Source organism: Diceros bicornis, chromosome 18, assembly GCF_020826845.1.
Source record: "Diceros bicornis minor isolate mBicDic1 chromosome 18, mDicBic1.mat.cur, whole genome shotgun sequence".
NCBI lineage: Eukaryota > Metazoa > Chordata > Mammalia > Perissodactyla > Rhinocerotidae > Diceros > Diceros bicornis.
In genome coordinates this window covers 46,342,759-46,364,067 of record NC_080757.1, presented here as the reverse complement: position 1 = coordinate 46,364,067, position 21,309 = coordinate 46,342,759, and the positions used below count along the sequence as shown (strand labels likewise).

General features: G+C 49.1%; 1 pseudogene; it reads right to left on the bottom strand.

Moving 5' to 3' along the window:
- Positions 1-415: 415 nt before the first annotated feature.
- Positions 416-13,070, bottom strand: LOC131417954 (large ribosomal subunit protein eL21-like; annotated as a pseudogene).
- Positions 13,071-21,309: the final 8,239 nt, after the last annotated feature.

Sequence of the window (21,309 nt, the reverse complement as noted above, 5' to 3'; positions counted from 1 at the left end):
CTTCCTCCTCGGCTCCAAAGTCCCTCGGCCGCGCGGGCCTTGCGGAGCGGGGAGGGGACCGACGCTTCCTGGCCCTCCCGGGCAGGGGCGCCGGCCCGGGGAGGTGCCGAAGTGGCCCCCTGCGAGATGCAGCCCACGGGTGGCGGATGGGGCTTAGGTCAGGCTCTCGCAGAGGAAGCTTGAAAGGGGGACCCCCCCACACACACACACACTTCCGAAGCTGAGGGACCCAGCAGTTTGCTGGAACACCCACGCCGGCCCTCTCCTTGCCATCACACAGCCTCGGCGCAGGGACCCGGGAGCCCAGCAGTCTCTGACGCTCAGTCTTCTGGCCTCACCGCCTCAGGCCTCTCTGGGCTCCAGAGTGACAAGGTGGGGAGCTGTCCGCAGCATCGCTAGTGCAGCACGGATAGGGTTAACGATCAGTCGCTCGATCCAGCTTCTTCACCAGGCCTTTAGGGGAGGGAGTGTGGTCTGCGCTGGCTGGTGGAGAGTTGAGGCTTCGGCAGGCGCCCGGGGGAGGCGCTGCGGAGATGCTCAGAGCCCTCGGCTCACCTGGGGACTGGGTTGGGGACTACCAGGAAAGGGGAAAGAATGGAGGGGCTGTTGGGGGGGGGGGAGCACAGAGGCACAGCAGCGCTGGCACACCTGCCCTCTTCTCACTGGGGACACAAGCTGTCAGTCGCTCATGCAGAAACAACCACACAGACTTGGAGCATTTGGGAGCTACAAAGATGAGCCTAGAGATGAGAACAACTCCCTCATTTGACAGATGAAGAAATTAAGACTCAGACAGGTTGAGTGGCTTGCTCCAAGTCACCTCAGGACTCCACATTCCCCATCAGTCTTTTCCTGTCTCATCCACGTGTCCCTCCAAGTGACAAGCACAGGGGAGGGAGAAAAGTGGCATCCTTTTGAGGTGGTGGTAGAGGCTGAGGGTCCTCCCCTAACTCCGCAGCACCATGGTGTCTGTCCCCAGAGGTGGGAGGACCCTACACCCTAGCAGACACCCTGACAAGGGTGTGGGAGGGGATGATGGAAGAAGCAGAGGTTGGGCAGAGGGAGCAGGGAAGGAGCCAGTGACAGCTGCTTGGGAGTCCCCAACCCATTCAGCTGCTTGAGGCCAGTTGGGAATCACTTGGACTCCTGGGCATCTGTGTATGGGATGGTGCCTGGGGCTGAGGGACACATGGGTTCACCCTGCTGTATGGAGTGTGTGCAGGAGGCTGTGTGAGCTGAGTACCCCCGAGATGATGTTGAGTTGTCAGATGACACGGTGCCAGGGAGAAGTGTGGAGGAGGATGCCGGTAGAGGTGGGCACAAAGGTGGCTGCCTCAGCCCTAGGGGGAGGGGAAAGCCAGGTGTTGTCAGTGTTGTCATTAAACATGGTGGATGGGGGAGAGGAGGGAGGTGAGAGGAGAGCTGGGGGCCCTATGGGACACCAAGGGACACCAGTGCACTTCAGGGCTGGCTAGGTGGATGCCTGTGATCAGAGCCGCCCTAGCGAGGGCGAGGGGCCAGGCTGAGGCTGATGCAGTGAGCCTGGGCTCTCTTCCTCCTCAGAGCCACCCGGTTCTCAGGTGGTCCTAACAGCTTGGTTTTCTAGGCTTTGAGAACAATGGGCCTTGAGCAAGTGAGCTGCTGTCTTCCGGGAGTGAGCAGTCTCTCACTGGTGGAAGCTTGGAGGGGGCCGGGCAGGGGATTTTGAGAGTGACACTCCTTCAGGTCCTGAAGGAGGGGTCCTGGGTAGGGGGAGGATGGGTAGAGAAGAAGAAGAGCCTTTGGGCCGGCACCGTGGCTTAGCGGTTAAGTGCACGCGCTCCGCTGCTGGCGGCCCGGGTTCGGATCCCGGGCGCGCACCGACGCGCTGCTTCTCCCGTCATGCTGAGGCCGCGGCCCACGTACAGCAACTAGAAGGACGTGCAGCTATGACATACAACTATCTACTAGGGCTTTGGGGGAAAAAAAATAAATAAATAAAATTAAAAAAAAGATTCTTTAAAAAAAAAATAAGAAGAGCCTGAGGCTTAGCTTGTAACGAGGGAACCCTTCTCTACTACCAGGACAGAAACCCCACGGAAAGCAGGATGGAGGCAGGTTTCAGTTGGGCCTCCCCTCTGAAGAGCTCCTGAGCATCCTGTCTAGGAGGATGGTACAGCAGGCATCCCATTCTGCTGGTCCATTCTCGGGGGCACTGTGACGATGTCTATAGAACACCTGGGTTAGGGACTCAGGTCAGCATGGAACAGCCTCTGCCTCACTGAAAAATCATAGAAGCAAAGGCTAAATGGGGTTGGGAGATAATCTAATCCCCTAGTTTACATGGAGCAAACTGCTACTAGGGCTGGTTGGAGGCGTCACCCCGCACCTCCCTCATAGTCATATTTACTATAATGGCTTGTGGAATTGTACAGCTTCCCCGCCAAACCATGAGTTCCAGGAGGGCAGAGACTGTGCCTTATTCTCTGGTCTTCCCACTGCTTCGCACAGTACCTGGTGCAATGTAAGCCCTTATTCAGGGAAGGTCATGTGGACTGAAGGAATGACCAGCATTCATATTCACTCTCCAGGTGGCCAGCTCACAGCCTCCTGCAAGAATAATGCAAAGAGCCAAACCTCACTGACTTGGAATTTGCAATAATACAGACACTGCAAGCTTGATCCCAATGAATAAAAGTTTAAGTTAACTTCTGTCTCTATTTTTAGGTCTTATTCATGAGGGAGAGGGATAATAAAAAGAAGAATTTACCTTACATTTGGCTAGCACTTTAGACCTTTCTAAATTTTCCTGTGTAAATTATCTAATTTGTTATTTACAGTAACCTTGAGAGGTAGGAGAGAGTTAAGGTCCTTTGTTCAGTCAGCTACCTCTCAGCTGCCATCAAAACAAGGGAGGGGGTTCTGAATCTTGCAGGAGGATGTGATTATGATGAGGCCAGTGCAAAGAGCCATGGAGGACTGACCAACCCGAGGAAATGCAGTCTGCTTGGGAGATCGCTCCCTCTCTCCATCTCTCTTCCAAGGAAGAACAGGTCACCGGGTACCACAGTTGGAAAAAAATATCCCTTAGAAAATATGCCCAATAATGGAATAGAATCGAGAATCTAGAAATAAACCCTTACACTTATGTTCAATTGATTTTTGACAAGGGTGCCAGGACAATTAATGGGGTAGGCAAAAAGGGAAGAAAGTCTTTTTAACAAATGGTGCTGGGACAACTGGATTTCCACATGCAAGAGACTAAAGTTGGACCCCTATCTCATACCATTTACAAAAATTAACCCAAAATAGACCACAGGCTTACGTAATGTAAGAGCTAAAACCATAAAAATCTTAGAAGAAACATAGGTATAAATCTTTGTGACCTTGGATTAGGCAATGGTTTCTTAGATGTGACACCAAAATCACAAGTGATAGAAAAATTAGATAAATTGGTCTTCATCGAAATTAAAAACTTTTGTGCTTCAAAGGACACTGTGGGAGATCAAGATTTGGCCACCCTGAAATACATCTCTTTACCTTGATTGTTTTCTCTGATGGACATTTGACCTCCCCCACTAACTGCCTAAAGAATTTGACATAGTAACTCCTTCCTGGAACAGATCTTCTATCTGATGGCTGTAATATAATGTAAAATAGATGTTACAATAGAAAAGGCACCAACAACCCCATCTTATCAGAAATTCTGTCTCTCTGGCCACATTCTCTGGATGGCCCTGCGAGGAATTGCCAGACAAACATTGACATTTATAAGGGAAATCTCCATTTGTAAAGGTATCTCCCTCTCTGTATTGGGAAGAGGGGGGATGACCTCATTTCTAGAAACTTATCAATGTGGAAGGTGAGGCCTTAAATCTACATAACAACCTTACTCTTGTTTACAGTGCTTTAGTGGTAATCTCCTGTAACTGACACCCCCCACCCCCAACATCCTCCTTTGTCTGTAGCTAAAGATGGTATTTAAGATGAGAATTTCTGCTATTGTGTTGAGAAATGCAGCGTCCCTGGTTTCTCCCATGTATACATGTTATTAAACTTGGTATTATTTTCTCCTGCTAACCTGTCTTGTTAATTATTTGGCCAGCCATAAGAACCTTAAGGGAAAGGGCAGAGGGGGATTCTCCCTCTTCCCCTACAACACCATCAAGAAAACAAAAAGACAACCCACGGAATGGGAGAAAATATTTGCAAAGCATGTATATGACAAGGGACTTGTGTCCAGAATATATGAAGAACTCTTACAACTCAACAATAAAAAGACAAATAATTAAAAAATGTGCTGGGCCGGCCCCGTGGCTTAGCGGTTAGGTGCGCGTGCTCCGCTGCTGGCGGCCCGGGTTCGGATCCTGCGCGCGCACCGACGCACTGCTTCTCCGGCCACGCTGAGGCCATGTCCCACATACAGCGGCTGGAAGGATGTGCAGCTATGACATACAACTATCTACTGGGGCTTTGGGGGGAAAAAAATTAAAAATTGTGCAGAGGATTTGAATAGACATTCTCCAAAGAAACACACAAATGACCAAAAAGCGCATGAAAAGATGCTCAACTTCACTGGTCATCAGGGAAATGCAAATCAAACCACTTCACACCCACCGAGATACCTGAAATAAAAAAGACAGACAAAAACAAATGTCGAGGATATGGAGAAATTGGAACCCTGATACATCGCTGGTGGGATTGTAAAATGGTGCAGCCACTTTGGAAAACAGATTGGCAGCTCCTCCAAAGGTTAAACGTAGAGTTACTATGTAATCCTGCAATTCCATTCCTAGGTATATATCCAAGAGAACTGAAAACATGTCCACACAAAAACTTTTATATGAATGTTCAAAGCAGCAGAATATCATTCACAATAGCCCCAAATTGGAAACAACCCAATGTCCATCAACTGATGAATCAATAAACAAAATATGGTGTATTCATACAAGGGAATACTATTCAGCCATAAAAAGAAGTGTTGATTATATGCTACAACATGGTTGAACCTTGAAAACATTATGCTGAGTGAAAGAAGCCAGTCACAGAAGGCTACATATTGTGTAATCCATTTATATGAAATGTCTAGAATAGGCAAATCTGTAGAAACAGAAAGTAGATTAGTGGTTGCCAGGGGCAGGGGTCAGGGGGAATGGGAGTGACTGCTGGTGGTGTGAAGTTTCTGTGTGGGCTGATGAAGATGTTCTGAAATTAGTGATGGTTGCACAACTCTAGAAACCAGTGAATTGTATACTTTAAAAGGGGGAATTTTATATGAACTATATCTCAATAAAGCTCTTATTAAAAAATATGCTCTTATTAAAAAAATGTTTACTTCCATCATTCTACGTTCATCAAAGGATCTCCTGATTATTGATTGGCTTTCAGAGGAGCCCTGGTTCTCTCACTGAACACCCTCCGTGCTTAGCCAAAACCTACCTACCTCTCAAAGCCCAGCTCACGTCCTGCCTCTAACATGAACAGCTGTAGCTTCCTCAACCCTTAACTCACGTGGGCACCAAAAGCAAGGTGTAGGGGAAATAGCACCAGATTAGGAGCCAGAAAAATCTGGGCCACACTTACAAGCCTTATGACCTGAGCAAAATAACCTCTTTGAGCCTTTGTTTCCTCATGTGTAAAATGACTGCAAACATTTCTACCCATCCTCTTCCTAAGAGTTGTGGGAAAATGAAGACAGATCCTTTGTCGGTCATCACACAAAAACAAGATGTTATTAATATTATCAAAATCACTGGCTAACAACCTTATATGCAAGGCACACGGCTAGGAGAGAAATGCAAGATTATTGCCTTTAATGTGAAAATTGGGGTGAGAAAATTAGTTCTCCAAGGCTAAGTGCTTAAGGCTGGTATAAATAGTAGATGCTAAGGAATCGGGAGGAGGATGGCTCCTGCGGGCTGGAGGGGCCAGGCAAGACAGCTTCAGTTGGAGGAAGGCAGGGTTTAGCTTCAGAGAATCAGAGAGGGTCAGCACCACCAGGCAAAAAGCTGAGCCAAGTGTGGAAGTGGGAATGACGAGGATGCTTGGAGGCCGAAGTGAGTACGGTCTGTTAGACTCCAGATCAGCACTATCCACTGGAACTTTCTCGTGATGATGGAAATGTCTGTCCAACAGAAATATAATGAGCCACGTATGTAATTTTATATTTTCTAATAGCCACATTTTAAAAAGTAGAGGCAACATTCATTTTAATCACATATTTTATTTAAACCAATACATCCAAAATATTATCATTTCAACATGTAATCAATATAATTATTATATTTTACATTTTTTGTGTGCTAAGTCTTAAAATCTGGTGTTCTTTTTACACATCTCAATTTGGGTTTTTTTTTTGTGTGTGAGGAAGATCAGCCCTGAGCTAACATCCATGCTAATCCTCCTCTTTTTGCTTTTTGCTCACATCTATTGCCAATCCTCCCCCTTTTTTTTCCCCAAAGCCCTAGTAGATAGTTGTATGTCATAGCTGCACATCCTTCTAGTTGCTGTGTGTGGGAGAAGCGGTGCGTCAGTGCGCGCCCCGGATCCGAACCAGGGCCGCCAGTAGTGGAGCGAGCGCACTTAACCACTAAGCCACGGGGCTGGCCCACACATCTCAATTTGGATGCTAAATTTTCTTTTCTTTTTTTTCGGTAAGGAAGATTAGCCCTGAGCTAACATCTGTTGCCAATCCTCTTTTTGCTGAGGAAGATTGGCCCTGGGCTGACATCTGTGCCCATCTTCCTCTACTTTATACATGGGATGCCGGCCACAGCATGGCTTGATGAGCAGTGCATAGGTCCGTGCCTGGGATCCAAACCTGTGAACCCCAGGTCGCCACAGCAGAGCGCATGATCTTAACCACTATGCCACCAGGCCCCCGGGATGCTAAATTTTCAACAGTTAGAGCGAAATGTAGTCCTACCAAAGCAATAAAGTTGTATTTAATGGAAATATAATTATACTGCTTCTATTTTTTAATTAATTAAAATTAATTATAATTAAAATCTGGTTGCACTGGCCACATTTCAGATGTTCCATAGCCACGTGTGGCTAGGAGTTTCTGCGTTGGTCAGCACAGCCCTAGAGCTAAGATGATGCCGGTAGATTGCAAGACTGGAGTTGGAGACAGCTCCACCTCTCCTGTCTAGACATCCCTGGCCTCCAGGTTCACACTCAGCTGCCTTCTGGAAGTATCTGTCTGGGGTACGGATTATGATGGTCCCGATGATAAGACCTCTTTACCCCAGAGGCCACTCCACCATGGAAACGTGGAATGCTAGCTTAGCAAAGTACTTTAAGGCTCACAGAACCCAGTTGCTTCCAAATGGGATCCTGGACCCATAGGGGTCCTTAAAGGTGCTCATGGGAGTCTGATTACCATTTTCAATACCTCAACCCATTTAACTGAAACCATACATTTCCCTGAGGTACGTCTGTCTGCACGGTTACCCACAGCATCCTATTCCGTGCTTTCGGTTGACATGAGAGCAGCTCCGTTGGATAACACCAGTGCTCTCTACCTGATCAGAAGCTTGGCTGCTTTACTTAATTCAACAAGTATTTACTGAGCCCCTGTTAGGGCCAGGCACTTCTACGTGCTGGGGACTTGGCAGTGAGCTAAACAGAGCCCAGCTCCCATAGAGCCGACATTCTGCGCCCATCTCTGTGGGTGGCAACAAATACAACAAATAAATATGTGTTGGGGGATGATAATGCTATGTCAAAAAGTAAATGAGGCCGAGGGGGTTAGAGTGAAGGGATGTGCTATTCCACCTCGAGGCAGTTGGGGAAGGGGGGCTCTGAAGGGATCCAGGGAGCAGCCAGTGGACCTCTAGGGAGGGCTTTTCAGTGGAGGCACCAGCACCTGCAGGAGCTGCTCCCTGCCTTTGAGGAACAGCCAGGGGGCCAGTGGGGCTGGAGCAGAGGAAGCCAGGACCAGGCTCAGCGAGGAGCACAGACACGCGCCCAGAGCATGTTTAGTCTTGTTGCTGGAATACGGACCTGGTTATCCTGAGATGAAGACTCAGTGGAATTGTTAGGGTACTGGAGACAGGCTTTCATTTTTTAAAATGTCTTATGTAACAGATATAATATAAATATGTATGTATATATGATATCTAAGGTATGTGTAAGTTATGAAGCATAATAAAATGAACACCCATAAACCCACTACCCAACGTTTCTCTTGTCTAGCTGAGTCCTGTCCTCCTTGGTCCCATCTCCTGCCCCCAAATGACTGACTCCCCTGAATGCTGTGTTTATCAATCTCTTCTCTTTTAAAGGATAATCTCAGTACTTTGTGTATATCTTTAAACATCACACTGTTTAGTTTTGCTTGTTTTAGAGCTTTGTAAAAAGAGTGTCACCTAGCTATGTGCTAAAGAGAAATGAAAACACATCCCTGTGCAAAGACTTGCATGCAAAGCAACATTATTCAATGTGGCCGAAAAGTGGCAGCAACCCAAATGTCCATCAACTGGTGAATGGGTAAAGAAAATGCGGTATAGCCACACAATGGAATATTTGGCAATAAAAAGGAATGAAGCACTGAATCATGTCACAACGTGAACTCCAAAAACATTATGCCAAGTGAAGGAAACCAGACACAAAAGATTACATATTGTATGATTCCATTTATATGAAATGTCCGGAAATTCAAATCCATAGGGACAGAATATAGACCAGAGGTTCCTGGGGCTGGGGTTGGGGATGGGGAGTGACTGAACATGGGCATGAGAGTCATTTTGGTGGTGATGGAAATGTACTGTAATTAGTGTGATAGTTGCACAATTCTCTAAATGATCTAATAATCATTGAATTGTACACTTAAAATGAGTGAATTATGCTACAACATGGAAATGTAAATTTGATGAAGCTTTTTTAAAAAAAGCATCAGATTAGAGTCTTTGGAGGCTTGTTTTTTCTCTTTCTGAGACTTTACTGGTGTTGTTGCATACTGCTGTAGTTCATTTATTTTCACAACTCAATAATAGTCCATAATCTATCATGTGATTACACCACAGTTTATTTCTCCAGTTGCCAATCCTATCACTAGACATGTGAGTTACTTCTTGTTTTTTGCTGCTACAAAACAATTTGCCAGTAACATTATTGCACATGTCTCCTTGGTATACATAAGTAACTTTATGTCTGTTGAATCTCATAATAAAATGTCAGGGCTTGTATACTGTATGTCTTTTTTTCACTTCATTTTTTAGGAATTCGTTTTTATTGTATTTTACAAAATTATTACTCCCACAACAGATTGAAAATTAAAACAAAAACAAAACTGGTCCTCATCACAGTTTGAAAAATATTGCTCTAGGGAATAAACTGGGAGTAAAATTGCTGGGTCAAGGGTATGCAGATGTTCAAAGGTATGCAGAAGTTCAAGGGTGTCCAAATATCAAACTGCTTTCTAAAATAGTTGTACTGATTTGTATTCCCGCCAGCAGTGGATAGGAGTTCCCACATTGCTCCATATCTTCACCAGCACTTAGTATTGTCCAACTTTTTAATTTGTGCCAATTTTGGGGGTATGACATATTTTCATTCCTTTGTTAATGAGGTTGAACGTTTTTTCATATGTTTATAGGGCATTTGTGCTTTGTCTTCTGTGCTATTCCTGTCTGTTTCCTTTGCCCATTTTTTTTCCTGTTCTTATCGATTCATGACAGTTCTTTATATATTCTGGATACTAATCCTTTGTCATTTAACTGTGTTGCACCTGTCATTCCCAGTTTGTGACTTGTTTGAATTTTCTTGAGGTGTCTTTTGATAACAGAAGGTCTTACTTTTAAAGTAGTTGGATTTTATCTATTTTTTCCTTTTTGGCTAGCACCTCTTTCCTCCTTGCAGATCATGCCGTTTTCCTGGTCAGAGCCCCTTTGTGGCCCCTACTGAACCGACAAGCTCCAGAGCAGAGCATGGACAGTCCTTTTGAATCTGCACCCTCCTGTCTCCAGCCTCATCTCATTTGTATATTCAGTAGTTTATTCTGGAGCTTATGTTTCCACCCTCAAGTCCTTCCCTGCTTCAAAGACCTCCATTTGTCTGCTCCTAGAACCCCAGGTCATTCTTCAAATCCCAGCTCCGGCACAACTTCCTCTTCCTCTTCTTCCTCTTTTTAAAAATAGTCTAGGGCCGGCCCCATGGCTTGGCGGTTGGGTGCGCGCGCTCCGCTGCTGGCGGCCTGGGTTTGGATCCCGGGCGCGCACCGATGCACCGCTTGTCCGGCCATGCTGAGGCCGTGTCCCACATACAGCAACTAGAGGGATGTGCAGCTATGACATACAACTATCTACTGGGGCTTGGGGGGAAATAAATAAATAAATAAATAAAAATTATAAAAAAAATAAAAGTAGTCTAGAGGTTTTTTATTTTTTTTACACCTATTAACCACAAAATCCTAGGGAATGGGTTCCAGCAGTTCAGGCTCCTTTCCAGCGGTTCTCACAAAGTGTGCGTCTCTGGATGGAGCGGGCTGGCGCTTCAGTCAAACCCAAGTACCTTTCTCTTTGGCTTCCTTCTTTTTCTGATCATTTTCCTTCACACGTTTCAGAAAGCTATCTTGGCTCTTGGCGTGCTTAATATGCTCACTATGTACAGTAATTCTCTTGGCAAGAATCTTGCCTTTAACTTGTTTGTTTACAATGATGCCAACAGCATGCTGGATAACACTGCAGACTCTTGCAGTTTTGCCATGGTAACATTTGGGGCATTCCTTTTTGAACAGTGCCCATTCTCTTGATGTTAACAATATCACCTTTCTTATAGATTTGCACCTACGTGGCCAAAGGAACAACTCCATGTTTCCTAAAAGGCCTTGAGAACATATAGCCTCTCTTCTTTCCCTTCGTGTTGGTGATCTTGGCGAATTACTGGAAGATGGAGGTTCTGGCTGAAAGGCACAACCTCCTCTTCTTAGAAGCATTTCCAGACCCCCAAGGCTGAGTCACTTCTTCCTCTGATCAGTGGGCCCCAAGCCTGGCTAAGTATCAGATGATTGATAGAACACAGGTTTTTAACTATTAAAATGGGATAATTTTTACATTGAATAAGTGCAATTTGTCAAAGAGATACAATATTTAAAAACATGAGATTCCTTTACAACGGGATGTTCGGGAGAGGAAAAAAGTTTAGGAACCACTGCTCTCTTGCCAATGGTGTCTATGATATCCTTGACATCACTCTGCCTGCATTTGAACATTTCCAAGGACAGGAAGCTCACTAGCTCGGTGGGCTGGACTGCTCTAGTTGTTAGAAACTGCTTTCTGGTGTTAACTATGTCTCCCGCCTCATCATTTATACTTATTGTCCTTCACTCTGCTCTCTAAAGAAACACTTAGTGAGTCTTTTCTCTTTGACACTACCACCCTCCAACATGAGAGGTAGCATCCATGGCTATCCATGTCTCCTTTTCTCCAGGAGAAACACATCACCTTCAGTGATTCCTGGGAAGAGATGGTTTCTAGCTCCTCCAGCACCTGGTCATTCTCTTGTGAACGGATTGTAGATTTTCCATGTCCCTCATAAACTGCACACCCATGTTGGAGGAAAGCCTGAGGGCTGGTCTAACCCGTGCAGAGGGGCCCTGATCCAGTTAACGTGAGTCTATTGGTGCAGCCAAAGAGGGTCGTGGCTGTTCTGGCAGCCTCCTCAGCCCCGTGACTCACACTGAACCCGGGAGTTGATGAAAACCCTCGGATCTTTTTCATGTGAAACATTACCGGTTTGTTTCTGTGAATCTGATTTCCCCCTCTAAAGGCAGAGCATCTACAGAATTCAATCTTACTGCTTTGACTCAATGCTCTTGTCTTTTGAGAAAGCTTCTTTAACTTGCACGTCTCCTTTTAGCTCTCCTCCCAGCTTCATGTCAAGGATAAATTTAATAAGAAAGATTCTGTTTTTTAAAAAAAATGTTGACAAGCACAATGCCCTGTGGCTACTAAATATCCTTGGACCCTGTCTCTATTGCACTCCGTCTTTGGGGTCTTGGGCCTCCGATTTCCAGGAAGCAGGGCCAAGGGGAAGGTGCATGTCTTCACTCCAGGCCCAGAGTGAGGCCAGCTTCGCCATGGCTGCGGACAGTGACGATCCATCTCCGCCTCCCAGGCCAGGAACGTCCGAGAAATCTTTGACTCATATCTGTTCTGTGTCCTATTGCCCAATCTTGCCTGGTCGTCACTAAGAATATCTCCCTCCTTTTCTTTTTCTCCTCGTTCCTCCGCACATTTCTCCTGAGACCACTGCGCGCGTGCCGGAGATGGTAACCCCACAGATTCCCCGGATGTTTAACAAGCAATTCCCAAAGAGGTGATGGGCCCTGAGCCCTGGCTAGGGGTCTCGCTCGGGCTGAGCCCTGAAAGGAGGGGTAGGAGTTGATCAGGCCAGTCGTTGGAAGGCTCACTTTTCAAGCAGAGGAAACAAAGAAATTTCCACTGGTCAGCACTAGGGTGTGAGCGGAGGCTGGAAAAGCCAAGGTGGGCGGTCAGACGTCCTCCTAAGGAAGGTTCTAGGCTGGCAGTGCCATGACTGCATTTGTATTTCAGAGCGATCAGCGAAGATAAGTAATTAGCTACCTCTGAAGTTGGCAGGAGAAGACAGCAGCCTAGGGCCCCCCCAGACACTGAGGAGAGTGATAGATTCAGGGGTGTGCAGAGGGAGGTGAGACTGAAGGAGGCAGCAGCTGATGGGATGGAGGGGGAGGGATGAGGGGAGATGAGGGGGGTGATGATGCCTTGCAAGGCATGTTCCTAGGAGGGGTACATTCTAGAAGCAGGTTTGGGTAGTGAGAGGGCAAGGAGACGAGGACTCGGTTTTGGAGGGCACTGGTCCTTCGCCGTGAGGAGGTGGGTGACTGAAGAGCTGGCTCTTCTTACTCCTGCCGCTGCTGGGGTCCTCTGGTGCGCTCCGCCTCCTGTGGCCACAAGATGCTTTGTCCCTTTTCTCTGCCTGCCTCCTGCCTCTGGGGATGCTGCTGGACTGGGCATCCACCTCAGAGAACCTTCAGGAGGTGTCGAGTCTCCCCTAACTCCCCAAGCCCAGCCTATTCATAAACTCACCAAGTTTTCCATCTCAGTCGCCATGGGGTCAGTGTGGGAGTGGTAGGAGAGAGCTGCCGGAAGAGGACCAAGGAATATTCAAAATACTGCCGAAGACCCGGGAGGGTGGGCTCAGAGCCCGGGTCCTCCCGCGAAGCCAGGCCTGGGATTTGCCCTGATTGTGCCTCCTTCTTCCATTTCACCAGCATTAACGGTCTCTTCTACGCTCTGGGTGCTGTGTGGGTGCCAGGCATAGGACAACGTATAACAATATACATGCCACGTCTATTGAGCCAGGCATCTAAGCGCTTTGCATATCTTATTAATTTCAACCTCCCAGCAACCCTAGGAGTTAGGTACTATTTGGTTCCCACTTTACAGATGAGGAAACTAAGGCACAAAGAGGTTAGTAAGTTGACTAAGGTCACACAAGGGGTGGAACCCAAATGTGAAGTTGGATAAGTGCCCCCACTGTGAGCCCCTGCACTGTCCACTCCTTCTCCACCTTCCAGAATGCTCTTGCCTCGGTCTACTCTCACTGGACAAGTGTCAAGTGTCATATTCTTTAGAGTCAGGATATTCTGATTTTTAACCCCAAATCTTAAACCCACTTCTCTTGGCTTTGCCCCTACTGAGGTTATCTCTGCCGTGGTCCCTGCGTGAACGGGACAGGACAACACCCTCGGCAGTCAGCAATGAAGGGAGAGAAACAAGAAGAGTGAGACATATGAAACCAACAAGCACACACCAGCCAGGCTGCCAGCTGTCCTTTCGTGGCCACAATATCTTCTATTCCAAATATCCTTTCTATTTTTTTTGTAGTTAAAATATTACTTCTCTCATAAAATGGTGGTGAGAGAAAATGACATATATATTTTTAATGTCCTGACTTGGCAAACTAAAAAATGTCTGCAACTCTAGTCAGATTCCATTTTTTTCCTGACAGTTCAGTGATCACAGAGGCTGGCCCCACTGGCGTGTCAAGCAGACCCTGATCTCTCGGGCCCCTGGGTCTTTCCTGCCTTCTATTCCTTCTGCCTGGACTGCCCCCACCCCCTATTGCTCAGTCATCACCCATCACCCCTCAAGGCGTGACCTGACCTTTCTTCCTCCAAAGCACAGCCTTGGCATTCAGCACAGCATTCAGCGAGTAGGACTGCCACCACCTGCACATCTGTTTCCCATGGAGCTTTGGGACAGCAGACATGGGCCACCACCACATTCACATTTCCAGAGCCCGGAGCAGCCCCAGCCATCCATGTACACGGCAGGTCTGCTGAGAGCCTGACTGGAATGAATGTATTCTTGCCTCCTTTGCGGCAGGTATGAGTGTGGTGGTGGTGAGGGGCTGTGTGCCTGCCCGGGCCTCAGCATTGCCATCCTCTCCTACTCTGAGGGCCCAGCTGAGTGCCAGCGAGCCCTCACTAACCCCACTGGGGCCCAGCTTGGAGCTGGGGCGGGGGGGGGCTTGGGCGCCTAACTGGCCCTAAAGCAGCACCCAGCACCTGTGTGTATCTTACTGTGGTTGTGTGGCTCTTACCCATTGTTCCCAGAGAGGGGACTAGGAAACCGAATGAACTGCCCACGCTCTGGAAGCCCAGGGAACCTCAGGTCAGACAGGAAGACAGAGACGGAGGGAAGGGAGAGACTGAGAGAGGAACTGAGAAAGAGAGAGACAGTCAGAGAGAAACAAAACAGAGCCTGTGGTGGCAGCAGAAACAGAAACATGGGGGACCCACAGAGAAGGGAGGGCAGGACGGACAGCTGCCATGGGAGCGGCGGTGGGGGCCTGGAGCTGGGGGTCTGGCCAGCCTCCCACTGGGCTGGCAGAGAGGTACCTCCTGTGGGCCTCTAACACGGTCTCCATGGTGGGACCCAGAGCGTGGGAGGCAAATTCATCTTTGGGGTCCACTCTTACCTCTAGATGTCCAGGGCCCTGGCAAGGCCCTCTAAATGCCCAGGACCCCTGAGGGGCCTCCAGCCCTGTTGGCAGACCTGGCAGCATCCTGCGCCTTGCCTGGCCTCTCTACCTCTCCCCGAGGGCCCTTGCCACCTCATGTCACCCCCTTGAGAGCGGGGTGGGTGGGTCAACCAACGTGCGTAGGAAGAGGAGAGAATCTGAGATGAGACCCTTCCACCTTAGCAGACCTTCTCTGATGGTCAGCAAGCAAGAAAGGCCCCGCGGCTTCTGGCAAGAAAACTCTCCATGGAGGAACCTGGAGGGGGCCGGGCTCTGGAGAGGACCTAGTTGACTAGGGGAGGGCTGGCGCTGGTGGCTGTGTGTGGCTGATGCTGACCTGGCCACCTGGGCCCTGTGGGGATGTCATGGGGGCCCATAAACAAGGCACTGGGCCACTAAAGAGCTTAGGAGCTGGGGTTTCCGGTGTGGGCCCACGGCATTTGCTGGTGTGCAGCTGGGTCCTGGCTCCGTGGTGAAGCGAAGCCATCAGGACTGAGCCCTGGGGCAAAATAAGCCCTGGGGTGGGGGGGTGCTTGGATTTATCAGGTGAAGAGAGGCCCAGGCACATTCCTGCCTCCAGGCCTCTGCCTTTCCCTTCTCTTCCCTCCTGGAATTACCTTCCCCTAGATCTTCACGTGGCCTGCACCCGCACCCTCTGTCCTCAGAGATCCTTCCCTATCCTCTAGACAGATAAGAGCACTTAGAGTCATACTGTTGGAATGTGACATTGCCCCTGAAGCTGCGAAGCACTACTTGCTGACACGCCTCTGCTGACACCACCCAAGGCTCTGGCCACCCCTTCACCCCAGGCCTCACATTTTGCTCCCCTGGGTCTTCCTTGCTCTCCACAATGCCCCTAGCACTTACAGAGCAGGTCCCCCGTGTTTGTTGATTGACTGACTGACCGACTCAGGGAGAAAAGCATGGATGTGGGGATTGAGGACACGGCCAGGATGCAGGCTCCTCATGCTTTCTTTCCTGGAGGGGAGAATGGCCCAGGTGAGGGAGATGCTGGGGCTGGGCTCTGATGCCTCCTCTCAGCTGCACCACCAGCCGCAGGGGCAAACCTTCTGGGCTGGATGAGGGGAGCTTGGCGGTGCCCTACCGACTGCGACCTGATGTCCAGATTCTCAAGTGTGTGATGGATGTGGTCAGTGGTCAGACACAGTTACAACCACGGGCCTGCAGACACTTCTCAGACGCCCCAGGAATTGCTGGTGGGGTCCTTGCTATGGACCATTTATCTTCAACCTCCGCCCTCTCTAGAGACCTGTTTACATTGCTGCTCTCCTCTCTGTACCCGCAGCTGATTGCTCCTCTGTTGGGGGCAGAGGAGCACGAGATGGAAGGGTGGAATGATGGTAGCCACGCACATTCCTGCACATTCCTGCCTCGGGCTTCTGCCCTTCCCTCCTCTTCCCTCCTGGAATTGCCTTCCACTAGACCTTCCCATGGCCTGCACCCCTACCCTCTGTCCTCAGAGAGCCTTCCCTAGCACTCTCTCCCTTGCTTTCTTTCTTCACAGCACTGTTGCTGCATGCAATTAGGTTTCTGTGTGTGTGTGTGTGTATATGTGTGTACATATGTACGTGTGGGGGATCAGAATTGGCGACCTCAAAATACGTCTCTTTACCTTGATTATTTTCTCTGAAAGAAACTTTGACACCCCTCCTTCCCCCGCCCCCCGACCCCCAACTAACTGCCTAAAAGAATTTAAGATAGGCCTGTCCTGGAGACAGGCCTTCACCATAGATAACTCTGGGTATGGTTAGACTGGGAGGGTCCTTGCTGAACCCGTTCTTATCAAAGCTCTGAAAACCAAGTAAAAGTAGTAGTTACCCTTTGTAAGAGACATTTACATCTACAGCGGAAATCTCCATTTGTAAAGGTATCTCCTGGGGGCCAGCCCAGTGGCGCAGTGGTTAAGTGTGTGCACTCCACTTTGGTGGCCTGGGTTTGCAGGTTTAGATTCCGGGTGCAGACCGACGCATCACTTGTCAAGACATGCTGTGGTGGTGTCCCATACAAAGTAGAGGAAAATGGGCACAGGTGTTAGCCCAGGGCCAGTCTTCCTCAGCAAAAAGAGGAGGATTGGCATCGGATGTTAGCTCAGGGCTGATCTTCCTCTCACACACACACCCACCCACACAACCACACACACAGAAAAGGTTCTCCCTCTGTGTACCAGGAAGAAGGGGGGATAACCTTATCTCTAGAAACTCTTATCAATGCAGAAGGCAAGGACTTAAATCTGCATAATAACCTTACTCTTGTTTACTGTGCTTTTCTGGTAGTCTCCCATAGTCGACTCCCCCCACCCCCAGCATCCTCCTTTGTCTTTACCTGAAGATGCTATTTAAGATGAGAACCTCTGCCATTTTGTCAAGTTACCCAGTTTTTCCCGGTCTCTCCCATGTATACACGTTATAAAGCTTTGTTTGATTTTTCTCCTATTATTCTGTCTCATGTCAATTTAATTTGTAGCCCAGCAAGAAAGGACCCAGAGTAGGTAGAGGATAGTCTTCCTTCCCTTCATATGTATGTGTGTCTGCATATGTTGTGTGTCTGTTAGTTTACTTTTTAATGATCTGTCTCCCCCACTTCACATAAGTTACAGGAAAGCAGTGACTTTGTCTTATCAATTACTGTCTCTCCAGGGCCTAGAACAGTGCCTGAACCAAGTAGGTGCCCAATAAACCTTTGTTGAAAGAAGGCAAAGAAGGGAGGAAGAAAGGGAGGAAGGAAGGGGGGAAGGAAGTGAGGAAGGAGGGAATTGAGGAAGGAAGGAAGGAAGAATGTGAGGAAGGAAGTGAGGAAGGAAAGAAGGCAGGCAGGCAGGGAGGAAGGGAAGGAGGAAGGGAGGGAGAGAGTGAGGAAGAAGAGAAAACAACTTCCTCCTGATCACTCCCTCCCCCAAGGGCTGCACAGAAACGCACTGTGGGAAAAGCCCACTCCTTTTGCTACCTCCCACCTTCGGTGCCTAATGCTGTCATGCCACCTCCTGTACCAGGCTGGTCCCTGCAACTGCTTATCCATCCTGCATCCTGTTCCCCTGGGGCCCAGCAGAGGTAAAAGCTGACTTGACTGTCCTGATTCTCATCGCCTCTCCACCCATGCTGTGGTGTTATCTCAGCTTGTGGGCAGGTTACTCTTGTTTGTTTAAGTCTCGTTTTCCCAGACTGGACCAGCCTTGGGGTCAGCCTGGGACCCGCAGCCTGTGACGTCCCTCAGCCCAATCCCTCAGCATTCTGGAGGTCCCAGGTGACTCACTGTCTTCATCGGTGGCTGCAGAAGCTTTGTGGCCTGTCCCCCGCCTCGCTGCCACTCCTGCCACCATTGCTGCTGCTTTTCTGGCCACGTCTGCTGCCCCTGAAGCTAGAAGACACGTTTTTCTCCCTGAGTGCTTACAGCTCCATTTTAAGCTCACCAAAGCAGCCATGTGCTTTCAGAGTCTGAGTAGTTTTCTTTTCACGGAAGTTGGCACATGTTCCTCAGGGCGTGGGCCTGATGATGCCACCCCGAGCTGAAGGGTGCTCTCAGCCTCTGTAGACCAGTCAGGGCTGTGTCTTTCCATTATGTATTTGCCACCCCAAGGCCAGGCTTACTTCCCAGAGCTGCCGCAGGCTTTGGCTCGGGCATGTGGATTCTGACAGTGGCCGGGAGCCCCAGGGCGTACTGGGTAGGCCTCCTCCACCTGCTGGCACAGCTCTTGCTCCTTTAGCTCTTTCTTTAGCAGGAGCACTCCTGCCCCCTCCCTGCTGTCCCTTTGCCAGGTTAACCCCTGCGCATCCTGTAGCTCTATGATTCCATGTCACACACCCCAGAAGTCCTCCCCGACCCTCACACCTGGGTGAAGTGCCTTTCTATGCACTGACTATGCACTGACTGCTAATGAAGGAAGTAAAAATTATATTAAAAATTAAAAAGTTACTACCTTAGAGACAGGCACCTCCACGCCCTAAGGATTCCTGATGTAAGGGGGAACGTTTATCGATCCTGACTGACTCTATTCATGAAAGACCCACCCTAAACTGTTCGGGGAAGAACTGAGAACAAGAGAGTGCTCCAGAGGGATAAGTTTGGGAGGGTCGGGGTGGAGGGGGTCCAGATGGGGACGCGTGTGTGTAATCTGATAATCGCTTCGCGCCATAGCAATTCGCGCCATAAAATGTAACTGTTTAAATGTTTTAAATTAGCCAATCATGTAAGACTGCGCCAACCTTTTCCCGCTTTGTGCTCCCAAACCCTATATAAGAATTTGCCCTTTAAGGTCCGGGGTCGACTCCTCTGTCTCCTGCGAGAGATACGTGTCGACCCGGAGCTCCGCTTAATAAACCTCTTGCGTTTGCATCAAGCTCGGTCTTCTGTGTCTGTGGGTCCGCGCCTTCCCGAGACTGGAGTTGGGGTTTCCTTTTTGGGATCCTACACTAACACATGAGAGAACAGGGCTGTGCCTGTCCTGTTCATTGTGTCCCCAATGTCCCCAGCACCTGGCACATCAAAGGGACTCTCTTTGATAAAAACTGTTGTAAAGAGTGAATGAACTTTGTGTGTTTGCGTCTTACAGTGCCTTAGGACTGCGGAATCTCTATGCCTCAGGGCCTCTGCTGCCCAAGGCCTGAAGCATGAGCTGAACTGGGGTTAACTGCGTGTTCAGCCTGCTGGAGGTGGGGAAGCTTTGCCGGGAGGGGTCAGAATGGCTAGGAGGCCCCTCTCCTAGCAAGGGCGGGATTGCCAGAAAAAATACAGGACACCCAGTTAGATCTGAATTTCAGATAAACAACATTTTTAGTATATTACATGTAGTATGTGAGACGTACTTATGCTAAAAAAATATTAAATTCAAATTTAATGGGGCATCCTGTTTATTTTCCCCCCTCTTTCTAAATCTCATAACCCTAGTAAGAACAGATGTGATCAGCCAGGTGCTCAGGGCATCTGAGGTCCTGTTTACGAGGTACATTCTGCTCACTGTCTTTGTTCTTCCTGCTCTTTAAATGTTTTTGGCCAAAGAACAGGATAAGTGCAAGGTGTGGTTTCCCAGAGCTGTCCCTAGCACACTTAATCCAGGGTATCTCCCTACGTCTCCATCCCAGCCCCAGCTACTGGACTGGATGGGCAGGGAAGGCCTTTCTTAAGAGGGGAGTTCAGGTTGAGATTTGAAGGAATGAGCCAAATGATGATGGGGAACAACATTCCAAAGGAGAGGTGAGCGTGAACTTGGTGAGTCTGAGGAACATGAAGGCTAGTGTAGCTTTTTGACTGCGGGAAGGGAAAGGTTTGCATGGAAAATGCCCTGGGTCACATCCTCTGTCCCCAAGAAAAGGCCTTAGGGCTGCTCCCTTGGCCTATCCCTGCCCCTACCTGTAGGGTGGATACTTCTCTGGCTTCCAAGGCAGGAGTCTCCGCGGCAGGGAGTGGGGAGGAAGGGAGTGTGAGCTTTTGCCCATCTTGGGTTGGGGATTCTGGAGCAGGGTATAAGGCCACCGGGCCCTGGTGCTTGACTGCAGCTTGGTGGGATCACCTGCTCTTTAAAATGGTTGGGTGGAGCCATGAGCCCTTAAAGCTAAGTCCCCATGAGGCTGGCCCCCATGGAGGCACCCTACCTCACTCAGAGCACCACCTCCATCCCCCCCATCCCCCTCCTTGAAGCAGACCCCTGAGAGCACTGCTGGCCGGATGTGCTCTCCCTCCTAACGGGAAAATGCTGCAGCCAAGAGCTGCAGGGCCGTGGTGGGGAGGACCTGAAGGGGCCCATACTCCTCAGCAGGAGTCTCTCTCCCCGCTTTGGAGGGGCTGAGAGCCCTGCACTGGGAAGTTCAGCACGCACATCAGGTTCCCAGGGAGGCTCTGCTCCTCTGACGTACTGCCCACCCCAGTCCTCCTTCAAGCCCAAATACACAGGCCAAACAATGGGAAATGGCTCGGTTCCACAGTCAACTCACAAGGCATTTGTTGCCCGCTGTTTGCCTGTTGGCACGCTAAGGAAGCTGTTTCTTAATTTAAAATGTCCATTAACTCCCTCCAACTGGAGAGCTACCCCAACAAAATTTATGTTCTTGGAAGGTTTAAGCTTGGTCACTTTGAGGGGGTGGACCCAGCTGTGTTTGCCCCATCAGAAGGTGTGCCCAGGGCAGTGGGCACTCTCAGGTGTCTTGCCATGCGCTTGAGAGTATGTTCTCTCTGTAAGGGGGTATTGGGTCCCCAGGGCCATGAGAAGCCCACAGCGCAGGGGGGCGGGTGGGGGAGGGGTGTCCCTCTGCTGAAGGTCATTTATGTCCCCACGGGAGGAAACCCTATTTCCCTCCTACCTCCAGGCCCTCG